We start from the raw sequence: 26,850 nt of genomic DNA, 5'->3' as shown, positions 1-26,850 counted from the left end.
TCAAATCAAAAGTGGTTTTGAACTGAATGTATCGGTTTCCTTAATTTTAGAACCAAGCTATTCCATTGCCTATTTTCTTGTTCCTAGTTTAGATGTTGTTGAAACAGCTCCTTGACTCATGGATTCGACCCCTGATGACTAGCATGAGTTGTTTGATGCCTATATTATGTTTTCTCTTAGTCATTTGTAAAGGTAGGACTTTGGTAGAAGTGGTGGCAGTCATTGAACATTTGTATCAATAGTTTGGCAAGGAATAAAACCAGGTTTCACAGCTATTTTTGTGGGATTCTTGTGACAGTGAGTTTATGTATTGTTTCTTCTTTTTAATGAGTTTTTCTTATGTTTTATATGTATCCAAATCCATCTTTCTCTTCTAAAACTAAATGAATCAATTTGAATGGACAAAATACATTGTTGTGCTTTGTCTTGGGAATGCATTTGGTTTTCAATGTTTTCAATTGTTTGAAGAGGATTCATAATTTTTTTATGCCCTCCTCAACTCCTCAGCTGTCTTAATCTACCATCTTAATCCATTTCTAGTACGTAAACCCTTGTCTACCTCAGCCCACAGAACATGACTGTATCACTAAGTTGATTTCCCGAACCCAATCTTCCTTCTCCAATTGATATAGCAACCAAAACCTAAAAATCAAACCAGAAACCCTGAGTTACTATACCTAGCCTAAAATCTACATTAAATTCAGCCATCTCAAGCCCTAATTGCCAATATCATAATTGATATTGATAAGGAGAGAGCCCTCTCCCAACCTAACAGGGCTAGCTACCAGGTTGAGAGTGGTTTGATGTTACCCTAGACCTACCTTCCTTCAGCCTGAGGTAGATCCGAGCCCTAACAACTCACATATTTTTGTAAACGTGTGTTCATTCCAGCCAACTATTGATGGTCCATAGAGTTATTCAAGTTATTAAGTACTTATTTCAAGTGTAGCATATGACAGTCACAACTACCTACATTTTCTTTTACCACCACTTAGTTTGATATATATATATATATATATATATATATATCTAATGCACCACAATTTATCATTCCCACTAAACTCATCAACAGTGATTAGGGGATAATGGGGGAAAAAATTCCTTAAGCTATTCTCGTACACTTTTATTTTTCAGATGTAATCATGTTTCCTCAACTGTCCTTTTTCTAGATTATAATATTGTCATCATAGGTTTACCATTTTCATCCATTTGGTACAGGATCTCAAAAGGTGTCATCATACATTTCTATAACTTAGGATCATCATATACTTTCCACCGTATTTCATATCCTCTATTTAATTACTAAATTTGACATGAACCAAATTTCCTCTTGGTATCAATAATAATGTCCTGATATACTTGTGTGTTTAATTAACATTTTTGAGTTTCTCTCGATGGACTAGTCCCATATATGCCACTCGTTGCACTATTTCTGAGACCACACTTTTAAATGGTTATAACAGCTTCTCAACATTTACTTCTCTTGCTGGTTTTTTTTTTTATAGGTCTCTTATCTGGTAATTCTTTTACAACTCTCATTTACTTAACCTTTGTACCCCTTTATGTTAGGATTGGTGCCAATTATTCCAATGTTACAACCTATCCTTCCAATGCTTTGAAGAAACTTTTCCACTGAGGAATTCATCAATTTTCTATTTATTTAACTCTTCAGTAACAAACATGCCATCAGGGCAAAAGCACAGAATTCGTCATATTATTTGTAAAAAACAAATCTTTACTTATTTATAACCTTTCGATATTATATTTCCTACTAACCTTAGTAGCACATCTCAACTGATCAACTTAATATGAACAAGGGACTTTTCCACTATTAGCAAGCATTCATTGGCTACAATTCTCCCTAACATCAACATAAGTAACATTAAATACATCATTCAGATTATAGCTCATTAAATACATCATTTAGATTATGACCATTTCTAAGTTACAAATATTACCTTATTATTATTGAACAATTACAATTTGAAAGGCATGTTAAAATATTTAAAAAAAGTGGTAACTATCTAACTTAATAATTTTGTTTTTAAATTTCAATTAAAAGTATATATAATAATAATTGTTATTTAATCTTAAAGATATTGTCAAATTAAATATTAATTTGGTATGTAAAATGTAGTTATTTATGAATAAAAGAATAGTTTTCATAACTTATTTAGGTATTAAAATTTAGAAAAATATACATACTTTGTCTCTCTCGACATTTAGAACCTAGCACACTTGAGCAAACAATCTAACTCATTAACCTAAAAAACTCTTTCTCCACAACTCCAATTTCAATAAAAACTACAAATAATAAATCTAACCACTATTCAGATAAACATTAATTACAAATCTCCCCATGCCTATCTCAATGGCAATATGATTGGTAAATTATGATACATAATTTGAACTCCACCCAAAGCCAACTTGAAAACTAGAGGAATAAGGGTAGCTTGGTCTAAGGGAAGAAGAATCAGAAAATCAACCAAAGTAACTATAAACATGGAGCACAGAAAAGTCACAGGTACATGTCTCGGAACACCCAGAAGGGGGTTTCCTTGAACACCCATCATTGCAAATTAAACAACTTATTATCAAATTTTGAGCAAATTTGAAAAGAGAAAGTGGCTAAAAAAAGGCCATTTTGTTTCTTAATTAGAGTATGTTAGAAAATATATTAAAATATAAATTCTATACAAAATAGTAATTTAGGATTACAGTTCATTAAATACATCATTTATATTTGGACCATTTCTAAGTTAGAATTAAAATATAAAACTTTCATTTTACGCACAATAGTAATTTATGATTACAGCTCCTTAAATACATCATTTAGATTAGTCGCATTTATAAGTTACAAATATTACCTCATTAGATTAGGACCATTTGTATGTTACAAATATTACCTCATTATTATTGAACATTTAAAATTTAAAATGAGTGATAATTTCTTTTACTTTTTTTATAACTATCAAATTTAATAATTTAATTTTATGTTTTTAATTTCAATTAAAAATATATATAATAATAGTTGTTATTTAATTTTAAAGATATGGTAAAGTTAACTATCAATTTGGTACATAAAATCTAGTTATTTATAAATAAAAAATTAGTTTTCACTTACTTATTTAGGCATTAAATTTTAAAAAAATATACATACTTTGTCTCACTAAATTTATTAGACATTTATAACCTATTACACTTGAGCAAACTATCTAACTGATTAACTTAAAAAATTCTCTCCTCCCCTCCAATTTCAATAAAAGCAACCAATATAACTACTATCCAAATAAACATTAATTACAAAAATCTCTTCATGTTTATCTCAATGGCAAGATGAGCCCTAAGTTATTATATATAAATTGAACTCCACCCAAATCCAATTTTAAAAGTAGATGGCTAAGGGTAATCAAAAGAAACAAAAGATCAATCAAAGTAACAATAAACATTGATCATGGAAAAGTCGCAGGTACACCTAAAGCAGGTTTCGTGGAACACCGAGAAGGTGGTTTCCTGGAACATCTAGAAGCTGTGAGTACAAGAAAGGGAAAAAAGAATGTGGTTGAGATGGAAGAAGGGGAGGCTTCTGCAAGGAAGGAAGGTGTGAGTAGTGGTGCCCCATGTGGGGGCATGTAAGTTCTTACAGAAGAAGTACAGGGGTGGTTGTGTACCCTATTTTAGTGTAGACCACACAGGAGCCACCCGTTTCCAAACAATACACACAATTTTTGGTGCCGCCAATGTGTCAAATCTTCTCCAGAATATTCCTCCAGAGAGGCATAAAGAGGTGATGGAGAGTGTGTGATTTGAAGAGGAGGCAAGGATGTTGGATCCTACCCATGGATGCATGCTAAAAGTAGCAGCCATGGAGCGGTAGCTGCAGGAGGTGAGTTGCTTTTTTGTGACCCACCAGGTTTCTAATTGGATTTTGATTTTCAGGCCAAGAAGTATAAAGTCACGTGAAATGAAAGGAACTCACCAAGTTCATAGAAGAGAAAAGGCTAGATATAATAGGACAAAGGAAAAGTTAGAAGAGGCAAGGAATTCAGGAAATACCACGGCAACCCACCAATAAGGGCAAATACATGACCGGCCAAGAGCTCACCCACAAGGAAAATTCTCCCACTTGCTAGAAGACCCCAAGGTGCAAGACATAGTGAACCCCTTAGGGAATTAAAATAAAAAAACAAGAAAAGAACCTCACAAACAAATCGAAGAGGGAAGAGATAAAAGGGTTCACTAGAAAATCTAGTATCCAAAATATATTATAACGAGTTTCCAACAAAACAAAGATAAATGCATTATGTGCGAGGTGATGATGCCAAATTCCTCCCCCTATAGTGTTGTCCATGTTTCTAGATTTGCACAACCTAAAATCGCTCGAGACCCAACTTAATACTCTAGTCCACGAACTAAAAAAACAAATAAGCAACTGTAGTATAGAACTTTGAAATTATAATGGAGATCATGCAATCCCTGAGCATTGCCCTTGCATCCCAAAAAACAAGTAACACTTCTTTAGAGAAAGATAAATAATCCCACCATAGATCTGTAGACTTTTCACTAAGTGCATTCTCGACATCACTGGATAGATTATGGAATAATCCCACCTAGAATAGGGGAGGAGATTTACCATTGCAAAAATTTCCAATAGTGACAATACTCGTTAGAAGACAAAAGAACTATAGTAGGCTTAAAATTATGGTGAATGTCTAATAAAATCATAAGCACTATGCATGGTGTAGGATAGCCATGCCTCCCTCCTTCTTAAATGCAATGGGATATGGGAGACACCCTCCCCAACATCCAATTCCTCATTTTTAGTCACCCTAATTGAGGGTAGGCTATAGACATCTAAAATGAGTTGCAAATATCATTTAAAACTAAGAATCTCCCCTTCATGCCAAAACTCAATGGTACAAGTGTTGTTATTCTTACAACCCACGTTTGGCATAAAATTATTCCCTTTATTTTGATCTCATCTTGAGTGAGAAACAGCGACGCAATGGATGTATTAAACTAGCTTCTAGATATGAGAGATTATTTGTTTGATTCTCCAAATATTAGATTATTTATTAATTGATGCTCCATTGATGATTTGATCTAAATTTGAATAGGAACACAACAAATTACATATATAACCATAAATACAAAGATGCAGTAGAAATAACACTTCCTTTGATTAATATCAAATAACGAAATATGCTTACAAACAATATGGAAATGAGACTAGCTCGATGTGATGGCTACATGCCTCTAAACTACATTACAATGAGGCTTGAGGGCCTTTTTATATTTGAACAATAAGAGAAAACCCTAAACAACCAAAACCCTAACCCGAGGGTCCCTCATGAGTTGTTCTACAATATCTGATGTGTCAATTAATGGTCGGAAGCATGGCCGAGGGCGATCCATATTGAACATCAGTGAAATCCAAGGAATGGGGGAATTTTGTGCTTCAACGCATTGTTTCTCGCAACCTTGGTGACGGTGTAAGGACCATGTATCAGAGTGATCTGAAATTCCGATGGGCTCTTGTAAGGCGTTCTTTCTGCAGATGCAACAAAACTTTGTCGCCCACTTGAAACTTGTCTAGGAACCGAATTTGATCATGCTGCTACTTCTTCTTGGCATTTTCCATAATCGAGTGATGATATGTCATCCCGTTGGGTAGAGGTGCTCTAGGAGTGAGATCAAATGAATGCTTGACCTAACGGTGCAATGGTACCCCTGTGGGTGAGGAGAATATGTTCCTGCATTATTTCATCACCGTATCCACCTGCTTCTGCTGCATGGAGGAACCCTTCTCAGGGGCCATGGATGTGGATACAATCTTCCACTTGCTTTGAGAGTGAACTACAAAGAAAATAAATTTCCTAGTCTCAAAGACGATCTTACTGCATTTCTTAGTAGATATCAAAGAGGTTGTGGTAGTTGAGGCTACCTCTGATATCATGTATAATGAATTACCCAATGAAATAGTGACAACAAGAGGCCTTTACTCATACACAGCATGTCACTTCCACAAGTATTATTGGCCTAATAATATATCACAAATATCAAGAGGTGCAACATCACACAATACCTCATCTACGAAGGGATTGATGTTGTAGGGAAGGTAGAAGTGCTGGCAGACTCAGAGATCTCATCCTTTGTGAAGCCACCAGATACTGTATAGATGTGGGTGTGGTGTAGTTGGTAGTCCCAACCACTTCATGACCTTTGCTGAAATGATGTTCTCTTGGCTACCACTATTGACAATGAATTTCAATAATGAACCTTTTACCCACATTTGTGAGTGGAAAATATGTTTCACCTCCTCTAGACCTTCAAGCTCATTCTTCTATATCTTGGCGGTGGCAACAATGGCGCTAGGCTCCGCATCAATGATCTGCTTCCCTTTGTCATTCCTCTTGTCATGTTCTGACTGAGGGTCAGAACATGCATCTAATTCTGAAGCCTTCAACTCAACCACCAACGACTACTTGGTCTGACACTCGTGTTATGAGTGGGGCTCTTATGGAATTCACACCACTTTCCTGTTTCCTTCTTTCAATTCATGGTATTGTTCTTTTCTTGTGGCTTTGATGGGTTGTCTTGGGTCACCCCATCTTGGCTTTTTCCTTGGTTTTGTGTTTAGGGGAAGCCTTTCCAGTGATTCAGATTCGTGGATCCAAAGTCTCACTTCTTTTGTTTAAAATTCTAATCAATCTTGACAATGTATTGATACAGTGTAACAAGTGAGGAGATGTCCAGGAACTCCATCTCGTCTTGGATATACCTGTGTAGGTAGCTACGGTATTTGAGTACCAAATTCCACTCAAAATCCCTGATACCCAACGTTGTGTGAAGGGTAAGAGAAATATTGGTAGAATATGGCATATCTTGGTCCCTCCTCTGCTGCAGCATGGTCCAATTTATGTATTTTTCCTCATATTTTCTAATAGAGTAGTACTGCTCCTTTATGTCATCCCTAGATGAATTCCAAGTGGGAGTGACTAAAAAAAGTGAGTTCGTACTTTCATCCTATTGCTCATAATAGGTTTCTCACTAGTCCTTGACATGGGGGGCGGCTTTGAGAAAAGAAAAATTAATATTTTCTCAGCCGAAAAAATCATGAACAAAAAAATATCTATCTAATAGATTCAACCATTTATCGATGATGTCTGCATCTATTTGGCCCTCGAATATGGGGATTTCAAAGTTAATTGTACGTTAATCAGTGTGGCATTTCTAGAGTAGCTATTAGATGTGCCGCCCCTAGGTAGCTACTAAAGGATCTGGGCAAAGTTTTCCATCATCGCATTCCTTTGTAGCTTGGGAGCTTCTTCGAGCAAGATTTTGATAGGATATCGTGCCTCCTTGTCTTTCTTTTCTACCTCCATGGGAGGCTGTTAGGATTTGCAAGGCTAGTATTGTAAAGGTTCGACTAGTTCAAGCCCTAACTCCTTATATCCCAACCTCACTCGGGACATGCAAAGAAAAACAGAGAAAGAGCATACCGCTCTAATACCACTGATCCTTTGGTTAATATCAAATAATGAAATATCCTTACAATCAGTATGGAAATGAGACTAGCTCGACGATGATAGATTATCTCTAAGAATAGATGTAATGGCTACATGCCTCTGAACTGCATTACAATGAGGCTCAAGGGCCTTTTTATTGTCGAACAATAAGAGCAAGCTCTAAACAACCAAAACCCTATCTCAAGGACATGTAACACTAAGAGTTTATGGGCCCCATTGGGGTTAGTTGGACAACCAACTTCCTGGGGTCATGACTTGGTCATATTATCTCTATTTGATGTGCATGATACCCCGTTGGAAATATCTCTCCAAGGAATACATCGGAAAAGATTATTTTATCAAAAAATAACTCATGATCTATTGCTAAAAAACCGTCATTTATGGCCTCAAAATGGCTCCCAAAGTTTAGGACCTGAAAGACTGCTAAAAATAGTAAATTGTGCTACAATTAAGGAAATTGAGAAAGTGAAAGTGACAGTTGCGGGGGTCCAAGTGGGATAGTCGGGAGGCCACCAACATCCACCTAGATCATGATTTTAATAATAGTCTCAATAACCCGTCACAAATCCGCATCTACTGGAAGTTTTGAGTATCCCTCATTGATTGCCAAACTCTGAACTTGTTTAAAATCTAGGAATTCAACTACATTGTTTCTTTTATCACCACAACTCATATTATAGATCTTCAATGTATGGATTTTGAAATTGTATAAGATCCCTCCATATCCCATCTAAACTATATTTCCTTTAGAAGAACCATCAAAATTTAACTTTGTGAACCCCACCATGGGGTGGGAAGGGGGATGGGGGGGGGAAGGAAACTTTGGGAGACGATGGTTTGGGGGGGAATAAAGGGGATCATGGATGGAGAGAGATCCAATTTATATAGGATTATAGATTCGTGTAGGTTCATTTTCCAATATTTTTGAGACCAAGATTATGAGATAATGGTCTCCATGATGTTTTGCAAAATTGATTTACACATTGAGTCTTCACTCTTTTTTTTTCTTGAATATTCATTTGCTTCTTTCTTTCCAAGGCACCCACATGGAAAAACTAGTTTGTAGAATTTGTGCTCTATTTACCACCAAATTATTGAATACGTTATATGTCAAATGCTCCAATGTTTCCACCAAGGTATTAAAATTGTGATTTGAGGATCCAAAAAGAAATAAAACCTTACGATAAAGAGATTTAGAGAAAGGGCATGCATTTAGGATGTCCTCCATAAACACTTCTTGGTTCCAATAAAGAGTGAAAATCAAGGGGACATGAATTTCTTTTTTCCTTACTTGTTCCCATGTAATAATCTTTTATCATCCCATTAGTTAGAGGAATTGAGAAACCTTGGGCCAAAGACCATATGCCTGAATTTTCCTGTAGATGGGTTGCTAGTGAATGCCATGATAACTACCTTGAAGAGAGAATGATTCATTAAGAGTAAATTTCCCTTGGCTTAGATAACCCCATTGGATTTTGTCTTGATGATGGGAGATAAATATTTTTCGATTTTATAACCCCTTAGCTGAAAAATGCCAAGAGGAAAGAGTTTGATGTGATGGAAAGTCTTCAGCTAATTTGTTTCCAAGCAAGATCCCTCAAACGAAACATTTATTTCCAAGCATATTTCCAAAAGAATGCAGTGCTGTCACATTGAATTTGTAAAAAAAACATGACTTTGAATTAAGCTCTAGTTGGCCAGAGAAATATTCCATATGGATGAACGTAGAGGTTACTCTATAGATCATAGCTTATCTGATTCAAGAGTGGAGTGATCATATTTCCTACCCCATATTTGTTTCCAATTTTTTACTCCTCCTTTAATCCAAATCCATAATAATTTCACTCCTATCTCATGGTATCTTAAATCTAATTCTCTAGCCAACTTAAGAAGACCCAACTTTTTCAAGACATATAATGACCACTTACTTTCCTTGTTTGCTCCACTCCAAAGGAATTATTTCTTAAGTGATGTAATTGATTTGAAAATAACGTTAGGTTGAACTAAAGATGACAATTTATGCGTAGGGAGAGATTGGAGAATAAACTTGAGGAGTATAAGCCTTCCTACCATTTCGATAGATTAGAATTCCCATATGTCAAAATTATTAGCTATCCTTTTAAAATTCCTTGCCAACACATAGAGCAAAAAGAGGTATCTACTATAGCCAAATATCTAGAGGGGATATTATTGATTTGGAAATTCACTAGATGGGAATGTTGTCTTTGGACAGTCTCATTAGTGTTAAAGAAATAGAAATTGGATTTTCCATGTTTATTAGAGTCCTTAAGGCCTCCATGAAATCATTGAGGATTGATTTTAAGGCCATACTGTCCCTTATGGGGGCAAGGGAAAAATCATGATGTAATCGATGAATTATTGATGTGTAATGGACATGCCATTACCATGCAGGTGGAGTGTTAAATTTAGATAGCAATGGTATGTTCTATGCTTAGCACAATTTACTTCAATGTTCCTTTAGTAATCCAATAACAATTTCCAATTATTTCTAGTAGCAATCATGTTAACCATTAATCACATTGACAGTAAATGCACATAGAACATAAAACAAATGCAAAAGACAAGCCAATACAAGAGAACACCAAATTTGGTGGATGCCAAGGAAAAAACCTAATGTTGTGAAAACCCTTTGACTAATTCTTCTTCTTATTATTCAATAGTTCAACAAAGAGAGACAGTACAAAAGTCAAACTGACTAGCCCAATACAAAGTCAAATCATTACTACCAAATACTTCTTTTGAAGCTCGGTCAAAGGTAGTCAAACTCAACCTCGAGTAGTGGTAAAAGTCAACCCAAAATAGTAACAAAATGTCTGGTCAAACTCAGTCAACCTACAGTCAATGTAAGTCAAATAGCCCATAAAAACTTATGTTCCAGTCAATGCAACTTATGGAAATTGAAATTATGACCCAGAAACCATAGTCAAAACTAGTCCAAAACTCCTTGGTCAATGTTGTTCAACGCTTGTCAAACTTTCTAAAATTCAGCTTGTAATTTCTTCCTAGAAGTTTTGTCTTCCTAACCGCACATGTGTGAGAGAGAAAGGTTACCCCAAGCTGTATGAACTAATATGATGAAGAGAGAGAGAACAATGTGTGAGTGATGGATGTCCAAATGAGGTGTGAGGTCTCTTGTACTTATTCATTTCATTGTGGGTGAAGAGACACATCCATTGGCATTCTTGACCCTACATGATGATGAAGTCGACATGATCAATTTACACATGTGTGGTCATAAATTCAAAAATCACACTTTTTATTGTCCGAATGAGATGATCTTTAGATATATTTTGATCCTCTCGAAAAGAGGAATTTAATGCAAACATCATCTCCATATGGTTAGTCATATGGTTAGAGCATCCAGAATCTAGATACCAAACATCTTTACTAATATTTTCACCTTTGGAATAAGATAAAAATAAGTGATATCGAGGATACTCACCACTTTCTTGAGCATAATTATCATTTTTACCTTCTTTCAACATTCTCTTTCAAAGTGGCCATACCTATTACAATAATAACATTGAACATTTCTCTTATCAAATCTACCTTTACCTCTTCCTCTGAAACTACCTCTTCTTCCTCTGAAACTACCTCTTCCACTTGAGCCACCTTTTCCTTTACCTCTTGAAGAATTTTGGCTTTGCCATTTAACTTGACCTTAATTGATTTTGGCACTGTTGTTGCTTGCATCTTCATTCTTTGTAATTTGTAATTTAGAGGAAAAATCTTTTTCTACACTTTCAAAAGTGTCCTTCAATATTTCTTCATGAGACATCAAAGATCGAGCCAATTGATCAAACTATATTTTTGTCAAATCCTTACTTTCTTCCATGATTATGCCAACATGATTCCATCTATGTGTTAAAGATCTCAATACTTTTTTAATTAAAACTTCATTACTTACAATTTCTCCAAGTGTAGCCATTTTATTGACCACATCTTTCACTCTCACATAATAGTCACTCACACTTTCACCTTCCTTCATGTTTAAATTCTCGAACTTTCGCTTCAATGTCTGAAGCTTGACCACTTTAACTTGATCACTACTTTGGTAAGGTTCTTGTAGAGTCTCCCAAGCATCTTTGGCAGTTTTTGCTCATGATATTCTCAGAAATAAACTCTTATCAAGAGCTATGTGAATGTGAAACAAAGCTTGAGCATTATCCTCATTCAACTATCTCCCACAAATCTTTTCCAACCAAAAAGGTTAGCATCTTAATGCACCAATAATCATAATGGTTCCCATCAAATTCTGGAATTGGCATCTGGTTAGAATTGGGCATGATTAACTTTGGCAAAATTTCAACAATAAAAATGTAACCCAAAACAATTTTACCTTCTATGCACTTGTAGAATATGAAATGCCTTCTTTAAGCCAGCCTATAAGCCAACATAACTATGAAGAAAAACACATATAAAAAAAAATAAACAAATAAAACAGTGAGCTAAAAATGGTTGTAAATTTCATATATATTAATTAAACCATTAACTACATTCTTATATGGTAAAATTATTACGCAAATCAACTCTCAAACAAATCTACTTGCACTAGTACTACAACTAATTTCCAACACTTAACCACTCTAACAATTTGCTTCCTTAATTTTTCATACTACAAGTAATTTCCAGCAGTGACCACCCTAACAATTTGCTTCCTTAATTTTGCATAGAGCACAAAATCTGCTCACTAATTTGTGGGAAATTTACATAACTAATTAAGCATTATTCCCAACACTTACCAACTCTCCAAGGTTGCCTCAGGTTTCTTCCCTCTCACCTCATTGGATCCCTTATGTCAAGTGAGATTATTTATCTCTTGGGAGAGAAATAACTGTCTCATGAATGAAACTCTCTTTTAGAATTTATTCCCTTAATTTTATGGTTGGCCATAGCTTATATTATGTATTCAAAGAAATAAAATAACATTTATATTTTACTATCCATCTTATGCCTTTACTTGGCCCCACAATTTTAAGGAAGTCATATGTTGTAACAAAAATATTTACAAAGTTATTCACAAGTGTTACAAAAATTAAACAAAAAAGTGCAGAGAAAAAGATAATTTTGGCTATTAATTAGTGCTTTAGAGAAACATATTAAAATATAATTTTTTCATAAAATAATAATTTAAAATTGGAGATTCAATAAGCATATGACCATTTCAATTTACAAATATTACCTCATTGTTATTTAATATTTAAAAGATTATAGTTTTTCAAGTATCTAACTTAATAATTTATTTTTATATTTTTATTTAATTTTAAAGATATGGTATAGTTGAATATTAATTTGGTGTATAAAATATCATTATTTATGGGTTAAAGATTGGTTTTCAGTTACTAAGTATTAAAATTTACTAAAATATACATATTTTACATTTATAACTTAACCTATGTCAAATAATATAACAAGTTGACCAAATCATGCAACTAATTAACTTAAAAAAATATTTGTCAGTTAATTAGAATATGTTAGAAAATATATTAAAATGTATATTTTATGAAAAATAACAATTTTAAGGTTATAGCTCAGTAAATACATTATTTAGATTATGACCATTTCTAAGTTACAATTATTACCTTAATATTATTGAACATTTAAACTTTGAAAGGAGTATTAAAAATTAAAAAAAAAAATTAAGTAACTATCTAACTTAAGAATTTTGTTTTTCAATTTCAATTAAAAGTATATATAATAATAACTGTTATTTAATTTTAAAGACGCTATCAAATTAAATCTTAATTTGGTATATAAAATGTAGTTATTATGAATAAAATAATAATTTTCACAGGGATTAAAATTTACAAACATATACCTACTTAGTCTCTCTGTACATTTATAACCTAACACACTAGAGCTAACTATCTAACTGATTAGCCTAAAACACTCTTTCTCCACAACTCCAATTTCATAAAAACTACAAATAATAAATCTAACAATTATCCAAATAAACATTAATTACAAATCTCCTCATGCTCATCTCAATGGCAATATGAGCTGTAAATTATGATATATCATTTAAACTCCACCCCGAGCCAATTTGAAGATCAATCAGAAGATCAATCAAAGTAACTGTAAAAATCAGAAGATCAATCAAAGTAACTGCAAAAATGGAGCACAGAAAAGCAGCAGGTGGAGCAGATTTAGTGGAACACCCAGAAGCTGTTGGTGCAAGTAACCAGAAAAGAAAGAGGGTGATTGAAGTAGTGGGGGCGTCTCCAAGGAGGGAAGGTGTCAGCAGTAGTGCCAGCAGTAGTGGGCATTCAAGCTTTTAAAGAGGAAATGCAGGAGTGGGTGTATGTTTGCACCCCATTTTAGTGCAAACCACATAGGAGCTCCCAGTTTCCAAACAGTACACGAAGTTTTCGGGGTCAATGTCTCAAATCTTCTCCTGAATATTCAGCCAGAGAGGGGTCACAAATGAAATGCTATTCCACTCGCGCCCTCATGCCTTGTCTGCAGTACCCTATCCATTCGAGCTGCAGCAGCATTCCATTTATGATATGGTTCCATCAAATCACTCTCATTTTCCACATGCAGGTTAAAAGGAGGAGCGAAGAATTCGCTATTGTTGGACGATAAAATTAGTGCAGTTTCGCAGCTCCAACACATCTGCCTGTAGATGTTTCATGAATCGTTGTGCAATACAATTCTATTGTTTAAATTAAATTCTAATTTAAAGTTTTTAATGTTTCATTGACTTGTCATTACTAGTGCATTTTGTGTTAGTAGGTTGAATTTTATTTTCAAAAGTGGATTTTGGTTTAGTTGGCTTCATACATTATAAACAAGTTGGTTATGTTCCCAATGAGACTTTGTGTATTTCCAAATGTTGTTTTATAAATTTTTATCTAGTTTAAAGAAAATGTTCAAAGTTCTGTCTTAATTTGTTTTGTTTAAGGATGGTTATGTTTTCATCTTTATACATTACAACCACCGGGATGATGTTACAAATCTTTTTCAACTCGATGATGTTACAGATATTTTCAACTGAGATTTACAAATTTTAATTGCCAATTTTTTTCCTGAATAAAATGATTTCATATATTAATATATTAATGTTGGATAAGTATAAGCATTTTAAAATTATTATTTTTAAATCTATCAAATTACATATATATATATATAGTGTGTGATATTTTAAAGAAATATGATAGTAAAGTATTAAATTAAATAATTGTTTTAAAAGAGACTCATATATAAAAATAAAAAATAAAATAAAATAAAGAAAATAAATAAAAGAATGCTAAATCACTAGATTATTAAAATTATAAAAATAAATAAATAAAATTAACAATTATAATATGAACTATAAGTTTCCAAAGTTAAATTAAAATTATGTGTAAACCCAAGCATTTTTATTTGGTTAAAAAAATATAAAATAGAATAAGAGGGGTCTAAATCTCTAGATTAAAAAAACAAAAAAATCAATAATTATAATTTTAACTATACAATTATAAAGTTAAATTAATCTATAAAATTATGATGGTTTACAAGTTCATGGTACTGCATATCCTATGGTATTTCTTACAATGAATCTTATTTAAATGCCATAAGCAACTTTACTTGGTTAAAAATAAAATAAAATAATAGGGGTGCAAATCTCTATATTAAAAAAAAACAATAATTAAAATTTTAACTATAAAATTATAAAGTTAAATTAAACTATAAAATTATGATGGTTTACAAGGTCATAGTATTGCATAACCTATGGTATTTGTTATGATGGAGCCTATTTAAAGGCTTGATGAAATCTATTAAGGAATGTCCTTTGAGTAAATCCGTTAAAGAATGCAATAATACCAAGTTAGATCCATCTTAACTCTTGACTTGATCCTCTCCACACTTGTTAGATCCATATTTGAGATGAAACTATGTTATATATGGTTTCTTAAATTAAACATTGTAATAAAAATAAAAAGTGATAAAATTAATGATAGCAATAAAAGTTGAGTTAGTTCAGTTAGTTATTTATGAATTTGATTTTTTTGATAAAATTACAAACAATTTTTGAGAAAAAAATAAAAAAATCATAATATGCTTTATATTAAAATAAATTTAAACAATAATTATTCATATTGGTAACTATAATATTTCTAAACTCCATGTTTGAGTTTAATTAATAACATATAATTTATCTTAGACCCAATTCTTATCATGTACATCTAGTGTGCTTTATACTTCTATAATTTTTCATTAGCAACTCATATGCATTCAAATGTTCAGTTTGTGAGTTTAGTATTAAGAAATTCTCTTGTAAACCTAGTTTGTCACCTTTCTCAAGAAATGACTAATGCTAAGCTATGTAGAAAAAGAAAACAACTACATAAAAACATAACATGAGGCCACACATCAAAACATATCACTAGAGCAAGATCATGTGTGCTAGTGTGTGCTGCAGTAGAGGGCTTGAGCTCACATTGAAGCTGGATTTCCAAACTAGTCACACAAGCATCCAAACTAGCCAAACTTGAATGTTGATATCACCGCACCCACTTAATCTTTTTCAAGGAAGAAATGATGTTATTAAGATCTTCATGCTTCTATTTTAGGATGACCCAAAAGAGGTTTCATTTATCGATGGAGGGTGATGGAAATAAAGTATTAGACATCTCTCCCCTAGCATGACAAGGGTCACAAACCTAGTTGGACATTTTCTCTAGAATCTTAGATTTAGAATGAGACTAGTGGTCACTAGTGGTCCAAGAATCAAGTTGGTTTATTTCTTGACAAATTTCTCAAGGTATTTCTTAGGGGAATATAACAACAATCATTTGGGCTTGGTCTTGGGCATGTGATCGACCTTTTAGACCCCAAGCACAACCACCAATTACATTGGGACCTTTGCAGCTACACATGGGCTGCTTACGAATTATAGGCCAAGAAGTATAAAGTAAGGTGAAATTAAAGGCGCTCACCAAGTTCATGGAAGAGAAAAGGATAGATAGAATAGGACAAAGGAAAAGTTAGAAGAGGCAAGGAGTTCAAGAAAGACTAGGTCAACCCACCAATAAAGGCCAATACACTATTTTCCAAGAGCTCACCCACTAGGAAAATTCCCCCACTTGCGAGAATACCTCAAGGTGCAAGACATAGTGAACCCCTTGGGGAATTAAAATAAAAAACTTAAAAAGAACCACAAAAAAAAAAAAAAAAAAAAAAAAACTAAGAGGGAAGAGATAAAAGGGTTCACTAGAAAAGCGAGTATCCAAATTACATTATCCCGAGTTTCCAAAGAAAACATTGATAAATTCATTGTGTGTGAGGTGATGATGCCAACATCATCCCCATCTAGTGTTTCCATGTTTGTATATTTTCACAACCTAAAATCACTCAAGACCCAACTTAAGACTCTAGTCCACTAACTAAAAACTCAAATAAGCAATTGTAGCTATAGAACTTTGAAATTAGAAATGAGATCATGCAATCCCTTAACACTGCCATTGCATCCCCAAAAACAAGTAACATTTCTTTAGAGAATGGCCAATAATCCAACGTAGCTATGTAGACTATCCACTAAGTGCATTCTCAACATCATTGGACAAACAATGGAGTAATGCCACCAACAATAGGGGAGGCTATTTACCATTGCAAAAATTTATAGCAGTGACAATACTCCTTAGAAGACAAAATAATTATAGTAGGCTTAAAATTATGGTGAATGACTAATAAACTCATAAGCACTATGCATGGTGCAGGATAGCCATGCCACCCTCCTTAAATGAAATGGGATATGGGAGGCGCCTTCCCTAACATCCAATTCCTCGTTGTGAGTCACCCTAATGGAGAGTAGACTATCAACATCTAAAATGAGTTGCAAATATCATTTACAACTAGGCATATCCGCTTTATGCTACCACTCAATGGTACAAGTGTTGTTATTATACAACCAAGGTTTGACATAAAATTAGTCCCTCTATTTCGATATCATCTCGAGTGAGAAAGAATGGCACATTGACATGATTTTTTTGATTCTCCAAATATTAGATTATTTATTAATTGATGCTCCATTGACTATTTATATTAAGTTATTTATTAATCCTATAATATTTTAGGGGAGTTTAAAATTCATTTTTTTATTATTATTTATTAAAAATAATAATTATGGTTTATAAAATAAAGTTGTGGAAAATCAATTAAAAATAAAATATAATCTATTTGATCTTAGGATTTTGTGTTTAGTATGTATTTTTATAGTTATCTTTCACATAAATAGAATATGAAGATGAACTTCATTAGTAGGTTCGAAATATAGACAATTAAAAATTATCTATGGGATTTATCAAAAAGCTAACTACAAAAAAAAAGCTATAATCTAATCTACTATTCTTTAAGTGAAAATTTTTGGAAAGTTTTCGGGTTTATTTTCCATCTAATTTTTGCAGAATCTCACAAGGATTCATTGAAATCACATGTTTTATAGGTGAAATATTCACAATCTAAGTGCTCGAGGGGATTTTGAGGGTGTTAAATCCATAAATGTAGTAAAAAAATCAGTTCAAACAACAAGAATCAAGGTTTGGCCACAATTTGTTTTTCCAAATTTGGTCATTGGAAACTCCAAAAGTCACACTTAAAGACTACTCCTATTGTAATTAATATATATAATAAATTTTTTTTTGGTAGGAATTATGCAATATTGTGATGTTTTATGGTGTGCCAATGTGTGTCAAGGAGTGCCACAAGAACACAAGGGAGAACTAGCTCAAAATTCATGGAAATCAATGGATAAGAGTGTGTGATAAGGAGTGTCAACAAGTTCCAATTGTGTTAAGGTGGAGTGACAATGTTATATGCTAGGAAGTGCCAAAGCATGCTAGACTATAGTGTCAATGCATGTTAGGGAGTAGTAGGGTCTATTAGGGAGTGACAAATCATGCCAAGGAATGCAGGGGATGATAATGTGTTCCATGTAGTGCCAATTGTTATACGTGCCAGATGTTATGGCATATGAAGATGTAAACTATGTTTCTTAGTTGTTCTATGGGCATGGTTAGATGTGAGCCTTGACTTGGTAACTTGTTAAGTGGGATGAGTTAAGATTGGACATGAGAAGCCCAAGATGAGTTATAGGTCATTAGGGGAGAGAGGCATAGTATAGTTGTATTAAATGTAACATGATAAAGTTGTTGTAGTCGAGGTAGGACTTGGTTGGGTTCCTAAGTCTAAAAGAAAATAAGGGTAGTTAGAAGGCATGATAATTAAGGAGTGCCATGGCTTACCAAGGAATGAAAATCCATGCTGAAATATGATAGATGGTGTTAATGCATGTCGAGGAGTGTTTGGGAGTGTCATGGAATCACAAGGGAGAACTAAGTCAAAATGCATGGAAATGAATGAATAAGAGATTATGCCAAGTGTCAGTGAATTCTAGGTGTCCCATGGACGAAGTGTATTAGGAGAATTTCATATTAGGACTTGTAGGAGGAAAGCCTATGATTGTGATAAGGGGATGGAAAAATTAGTTTCAGCCAAAGGGAGACTTTGGTCTAGGCACAACACTATTTTTTCATTGACTTGGTTGGGTTCCCAAGTCACAAAAGAAGTAAGGCTATTTATGAGGGCATGAAAACTATGGAGTGCCTAGGTGTGTAAGAAATTCTAGGAAGTGCTAACATATGATACAAATTTCCAAGGAATGTTAGGCATGTTAAGACATGCCAAGTGCTAAGGCATGCCAAGGTGTGCTAGGTTCTAGGATGTGGCACCAACACATGCTATGGATTGCCAAGGAAACACAAGGGAGGACTCGTTTCAATTACATGTAAATGAATGAATGTGTGTGTGTGATAGGGAGTGTTAACAAGCTATAGGTGTGCTAAGGAGTGAGTGAAAATGCATGATAAGAAGTGCCAATAGATGATAGAGTGCTAGGAAATCCTCCTAAGATGTGACAAGTGTAATGGTGTGCCAATGTATGCCAAGGAGTGTTAGGGAGTGCTAGGGAAACACAAGGGAGCACTAGGTCATAATGCATGGAAATGAAGGAATAAGAGTGTGTTTGATGGAGTTTCAGTGAGTTCCAAGTGTGTTAAGGAGGAGTTACAAGGAATTCTTGGCAATGCTGAGGAATGCTAGAGTTATAGGGTGACATGCGGCCAAGATGTGCCAACACGTGCAAGGAACTATTACCTGGGAGTGCCAGGGAAACACAAGGGAGAACTATGTCAAAATGAATGGAAATTAATAAATAAGAGTTTTTTATTATAACTTTTGATGAGTTCCAAGTGTGCTAAGGACAAACTGACAAGGTATGCTAGGAAGTGTTAAGGCATGCTAGAGGCTAGGGCAACATGCTAATATGTCATAGGTGCTAGGTTGTAACAACATGTGTCAAGGAGTGATAAGGAGTGCTAGGGAAACACAAGGGAGAACTAAGTAAAAATGCATGGAAATGAATGAATAAGAGTTTGTGACTAATAGTTTCAGCGATCTCTAGGTGTGGTAAGGAGAGAGTGACAAGGTATATTATGTAGTGCTAAGGAATGCTAGAGTGTTAGGGCGGTAGGCCAAGATGTGTGAGATGCTAGGGTGAGATAGGGAGTGTTAGGGGGTGTCAGGGAAACATAAGGAAGAACTAGGTAAAAATGCATGGAAATGAACAAATAAGAGTGTGTGAGAGGGAGTTTCAATGAGTTCTAGGTGTATTAAGGAGGGAGTGACAAGGTTATATGCTAGGTAATGCCAAGTTATGCTAAACTACCAAGGCATGTCATTAAGTGCCTCGGTGTGCTAGGGAGTGTCAAAGCATGCCAAGGAATGTAGGGGATGTTAACACATGCCACATAGTGCTAAGGAATTCTAAGGCATGCGAGGTGTTATGGCATGTCAAGATGTAAATTTTGTTTCTTAATTGTTTCAGACTATGATTGGATGTAATGAGCCTTGTCTTGGTAACTTCTTAAGTGGGATGAGTTGAGATTGTACATGAGTACCCTAAGATGAGTTTGAGGTAGTTCTTAGGTGAACAAGGCATATGTTGAATTTCCATGACACATGAGAATCTGGTTTGTCCTTAGAATCTTTGATGTGAACACACTCAAGTGCCACAACACATCTACTATGCAAAACAAAACCTGCCATGAAAGAAAAAGAAATGCATTGAATGCAGAGAGTTTAGGGTGTGCCACATCTTCATATGTTAATGCTTATTATTGTGATATACAATAGCCATTTATATGTCTCGTGTAAGACTCCTATGGAGATTTCTATCCAACAACAACATCTCTGTGGTAAAAGGTGTACTGTTAGAGGTTGATCCATCAAAAATAGAAACTAAAACGGGTATCAATACGATAAACTATTACGAATAGATTTTTCCAATGGGTTTTCCACATAAACCAAACCACAAGAAATATCCTATATAATCAAATAGACAGACAATTGAAAATTTGTTAATATCTAGATTCCCATAAATACAACATTTAAGTAATCTACAGGAATCTGATCCAACCATCCTTTGACATAGCATCCATTGTACCATATAAATCCTTCACAATCGAAATTCAATAAAATAATAGATGATTATTCACAAACCAGGTGTTTATGATTTCAAGTACCCAACAAATTTACCAATTCCACCAAAACATAACATATATTTCAATGCTATCAAACCCTAGGTCTGAGTCTTGGAGATTTAGGGTGTCTTCATATACATGGTTATCGCATCGCAAGTATAAAATTTGAAATTTTTTTCTAACTAGCCAAAAAACAAAGAAAAGAGGTCAAAGATACAAGGGTAAGGGAAATATGGAAATCTTCCTGTGCTGCATTGATGAAGAAATCAAATGATTGGGAGAGTTGAAAGGATCAATCTTTATTACAGTTGGTTTTTGTATCAACTGAAAGAAAATTTTAATAATTTTTGTAAAAGTGTGTAAGGACCATATGATCGATCCTCTTTCCTCCATTGAGAAGAGTTGTTGAGGTGCATTTCTGTGAAAAATTTGCAGAGAGCTTGCAATATTGTCACTTGTACCCTTCAAATACTTCACTTATTCTCCCCACCTATTCAAACAACAAATCCAAAACAAATTATGGATCAATTAGGAAGATCAATCGAATTTTGTCTATGCTTCTTTATTATCATAAATGGACTCACAAATTCATCAAATCCCAATGCCATCCCTGCAACTAGTAATAAAGTGTGGCATAGATATTAGAGCATAAACATAAAAGAAAGGATGAAAAAAATAGTGAATTTTGAACCAGAGATATGAGGTGTGTGTACTCCTCCCTATGTGGAAGAAGACTAAAAGTGGGGTGGAAATGCAGTGAGGTTAGAAATGAAACATACCTCGGTGCCATTAATGGAATGAATATCTAATGGTGGGGTTTGATATCAGTCTGCTACTGGTAAAAACTTAATTCAGAACTCTCTTCAATCTCGTTTTCCCTCCCACCATGTGAAAATTGAAAATGTGCTACTCCTTTCCCTCCACCCTATGAAAAGTGAAAATATACTACTTGTTTTAATCTCGTTTTCCCTCCTGCCCTTTGAAAAGTGAAAATGTGCTACTTGTTTTACCTCTACGCTATGAAAAGTGAAAATATACTACTTGTTTTAGAATGTAAATGAAGATTGGAGTTGGGAGGGCTTTGTTACATCAAAAGGCTGAATTTTTTCAAAAATGTTAATATTTTCCTCCCCAAAAAACAATAAAAACAATATTTATAGATTATAGAGTAGATGTGTAGGTGTAGGTGTATGTAAGTATGTAAACAATTCTAAATATGGGCTTAGCTAAATAATAATAGTAATAATAATAATAATAAAATTCAAAAGTATGGGGATGAGTGCAAAAATATAAATGTTGGCTCAATTAATAATATAAATAATAGATTTCAATTTGTTATATTTTGATTTTGTTATTAACTTGTGAATAGTTTTTGTTACAATACCATGAGCCAATACCATGGCTTATCAATACCTCAAGCCCAAAAACCATAACTTATTTCACGACCAAAATATTTTATAACAGTATGACAAGATTCTTAACCATGGATATCCACCCCCCACTTTACAGTGGATATTATTAACTTGTAAAATTTGGCTTTTTTATAATACCATGTGCCAATACTATGGCTTATCAATACCACATTCTCTAAGTACATAACTTATTTCACAATCAAAATATTTTATAACAATATGAAAATATTCTTAACCGTGGATAATCATTCTCACTTTACCATGGATATTATTAACTTGTAAATAGACTTTGTTACTATACCATGGGCCAATACTATGGCTTATCAATACCACATGCCCAAAAATCATTACTTATTTCAAAATCAAAATTCTTAATCATGGATATTCACCCCCACTTTGTCATTGATATTATGAACTTGTGAATAGGATTTGTTACAATAGCATGGGCTAATAGCATGGCTTATCAATACCACATTCCAAAAAAAGCATATCTTATTTCACAATCTAAATATTTTTATAACAATATGAAAAGATTCTTAACCATTGATATCCACCCCCACTTTACCATGGATATTATTAACGTTTAAATAGAATTTTTTCCAATATCATGGCTTATCAATACCACATACCCAAAAACCAAAACGTATTTCACAATAAAATTATTTTAATTTAGTTTAATTTTATAACATTTTTTATTTGAAGCTATTACGAAAAGGGTTCTAATTAGTTTTGAGATATATATAAAATCTCTATCCTCATGACTACTAAAATTATTCTCATATACATTAAATTAAGGTTTTAATAAAATTAAAGATCGGAATACTTTTATATTTAAAGATGTGAAAATTATCTAATACAAATATTAGTAAGAACCAACATAGATCTATCTTAACTAAGGATCGAAGTGATGATAGCAAGGAAAGTGAAGGGAAGAGAGGGGGAGAGTGATAGTGACAAAGATGGAGGGTGGAGAGAGAGAGAAAAAGGAAGAGAGTGAGAAAGTGATGGGGGAGATGGAGAGAAGGAGGTAGGAAGAGAGAGAAAGGAGAGAGAAGAAGAGGGGGGGAGAGAGATATGGAGTTGGAGGGAGAGAGAGAGGGAATAAATAACTAAGGCATAGTGAGATAGAGGTGAAGAGAGAGAGGGAGTGACAAGGGATAGATGGATAGAGAGAGAGGGAGAGAAGAGAGGAGGGAAGAGAGAGAATAGGTGGGGATAAATATAGGGAGGTAAGGGAAAGAGAGAGAGAGAGAGAGAGGGAGGCACAAAGATGGAGGGGGGAGAGGGAGAGTGATCGAGGGGGCAGAGGGAGGTGAGAGAGAAAGGGAGAGAGGACTAAGAGAGAGGAGAGAGAGATGAAGTTTGAGGGGGTGAGAGAGGGAAGGAAGAAGAAAGGCAAAGAGGGAGAAAGGTAGAGAGAGAGGAAGTGACAAGGGAGAGATGGAGAGAGGAGAGATAGGTAGAGAGGAAGAGGGAGGAAGAGAGAGATTGAAATGGAGAGAGAGTGTGCATGTTTGGGGGGTGAGATAGAGAGAGGGAATAAGAAAGAGACACATAGATACAAATATAGACATTATATAGTATTATATAACTCACCTAGATCCATCTTAACCTAGATCTATCAAGCGCCGATGATCCAAAATGGATTTTGGATAGACTCCTAAGTCTAAGTGGTCCTCACAGAGGAAGAATGAAATTCCAAGGAAGTTCCTAGGTATAGCTCCATTACAGAGATATTTTCCTTCTAAATCTATTACAACTTGAATGGGCTAAAATGGACTTAGTGTGCAGAAGTTATCACATGCAGAAGATGCCTTGTTTCTTTCGAAAAAGAGGCAAAAACCCCTAAAAATGGCAAAAAAACCCTTAAAAAGGTAAATCGCATCAGAAAAAGGCAAAGGTTAGATTTAAGTGGAGGTAGACGAAACTGTGATCCACCGATTCGATTGATTAGATTGGAGGCAGACACACATGCAATATCAAAACCCTGGAATTGGCAATTGCGATCATGTGATACACCGATCGCCAATGATCAGATTGGCGAATCAGCATCATCGATGCACAGAACCCCTAGGTTGTGTGCGACGCGATATGTGATAAATGATCGCGACAAGCAATGTCAAACGTCAGATCGTGAAAGGAACGGATGGCCAGGATTGAATCGATGATCAGCGATTACAAACCCGATGGATTTCATAAGCAAAGTCTATAAATTTTGAAATCCTGAAATCCAGATGTTCTGTTCATTAATGTTTTTCGGTGAAAAACCCAAAATACAAAGAAATGATGCCCGAAGTGATAAAACGGATCCAAAGGGGATTTATAAGCCTGATTTTAGAGATTTTGAGTTCTGTAATGACAGATTTTGGGTGGGACTCAAGTGGTAAATGGTTTTGGGCTAGCTCCGCCTGATCCCACTGAATGGTCGACACGTCGCTGGCAAATGAGAGAGGAAAACTACCTTTTCGATCAGGTAACCTTCGTACCTTTAAGCCACCTGAAATTTTGTATCAACCATTGGATCGGAGATCCCGTAGATTGATGGTAAAGAGTGCAATAGCAGCTAAAGGCAGGCCTAATGCTATAATAGGATAGATTCAATAAATTTTGAAGTCCGACAGAAAGAAAATTAACAGTGTTTTTACAGATTTCCCGTGTAATTGAGGTTTTCCCAATACACTAATACGATGCGGTTTAACGCCTAATGGCAAAACCAATAGGGATTTAGGGGCGATTGAAGGGAGTTTCACGTCCGAAATATGCGCCTGATAGTGTATTTTGCCATAAATATATATCTAATGAAATTTCCTCAATTTCTGGATTTTCACCTATGAAACGACCCCAATTCCTTCTATAACTACTCCTGCTCATCATGCCACGCTACAACAGGCATTTTTACAGGCAGTGATGCATTTTGGAAGTGACAGAGCCACAGAGGGACAATGAATTGTAGAGAAATGGCCATGGAAGCCAAAAAGCCAAGAAGATGCCTCAAAAAGAGCCAGAGAGCATGATTGAGAGCACAGGGGAAGAAGAAGTTGAAAGGAAAAGTAGAAGGCAGAAGCAGGAGTTGAAAAACTACTGTGCAGAGTAGCTGAGGAAGCCTTTAGGGTCACTTGAAGTTCAAGTGAAAAGCCAGAGAGCTGAAGGTTGCAGAAAGCCAAAGAATCTAGAGCTAGAGAGCCAGAGCCAAGAGCCATAGTCGAGAGTCAGATCCAGAGCCAAGAGCCAGAGCCGAGAGTCAGATCCAGAGCCAAGAGCTAGAGCTAAAGCCAAGAGCTAGTGCCAGAGCCAAGAGCCAGAGCCAGAGTTGAGAGCCAGTAGCCAAGAGCTTTAAGAGCCAGGGCTAAAATGGTGTCTAAACCCATTGTTTCTATGTAAAACAGTGGAGTTGGGTCAAGAGCCTGTAAAAAAGACTTTCCATAATCCCAGAGAGCCTAGTCGTGTTGACTAGAGCTCAAGGAGATGTAACACAAGAGTTTTGGGTGAACTCAAAATTAATATTGTTGTTCTGTGTGATTGCATGTTGTTGCATTGAATTGGTGCTTTATTTACTGTTGTATGTATACTTAGGAAGAGTAGCATACTTAGAGAGCAGTTGAATTCCATGAAGGAAGAGAAGCAGTTGCTTTCTGAAAAATTGAAGGAAATGGAGAGGCAACTTCATATTGAAAATATGAACCTAAGAAGGATGCATGAGTTGGAGACACAGCTCTTTGTTGCCTAAGAATCCTTGATCAAGTATCAGCTTGAATAAGAGGTAAACCATTCTATTTTGTCTTCAAATTCCTCTAAGAATTATTATATTGGCTCTTTTGAGAAACATACCAAAGGCATAGCTTCGAGGCTAATGTCCAAGATGGGCTATGAAGGAAGAGGCTTGGGAAAGCATGCACAAGGTATTGTTGAACCAATAATGGTTGAGGAAAGGCATAAGTATTTGGGTCTTGGCTATGGACAGTCTTATGGAAAGTGTTCCAAAGCTGCCATGAAGGCCATTGAAACAGCTCCAAGAAGGGGTTGCATTGCAGAGTGTGAAGATTGTATTCAAGAAGAATGCAATGGCTTGAAACATAGTTTGCAAGATGTAGGTGTTCAGAGGCACACACTTGAACCAGAGAGTTGGGGAGACTTTGACAGCCTTGAAGAGATTGATGGTGTCCCAAATGGAGCCACTTTTTCATTCAATTCACCTCCTCATGAAGGCAATAAAGGTGACAGAGGCAGGTATAAATCTAGTTCTAAACATTTTCCTTTCGATTGTGCAAAGCATGATAAATTTCCACATAGAGATGGGAAAAGAATTGTTTGTTCCTTTTTTGGTTTGGGTAACCATAATGTTTCTAGATGTTGGAAGAGAATGGCCAC

This window comes from Pinus tabuliformis, chromosome J (assembly GCF_031772625.1).
Source record: "Pinus tabuliformis cultivar Carrire ecotype Pingquan chromosome J, CPIR1, whole genome shotgun sequence".
In the NCBI taxonomy this organism is placed as follows: domain Eukaryota; kingdom Viridiplantae; phylum Streptophyta; class Pinopsida; order Pinales; family Pinaceae; genus Pinus; species Pinus tabuliformis.
This window is presented reverse-complemented; position numbering follows the sequence as displayed.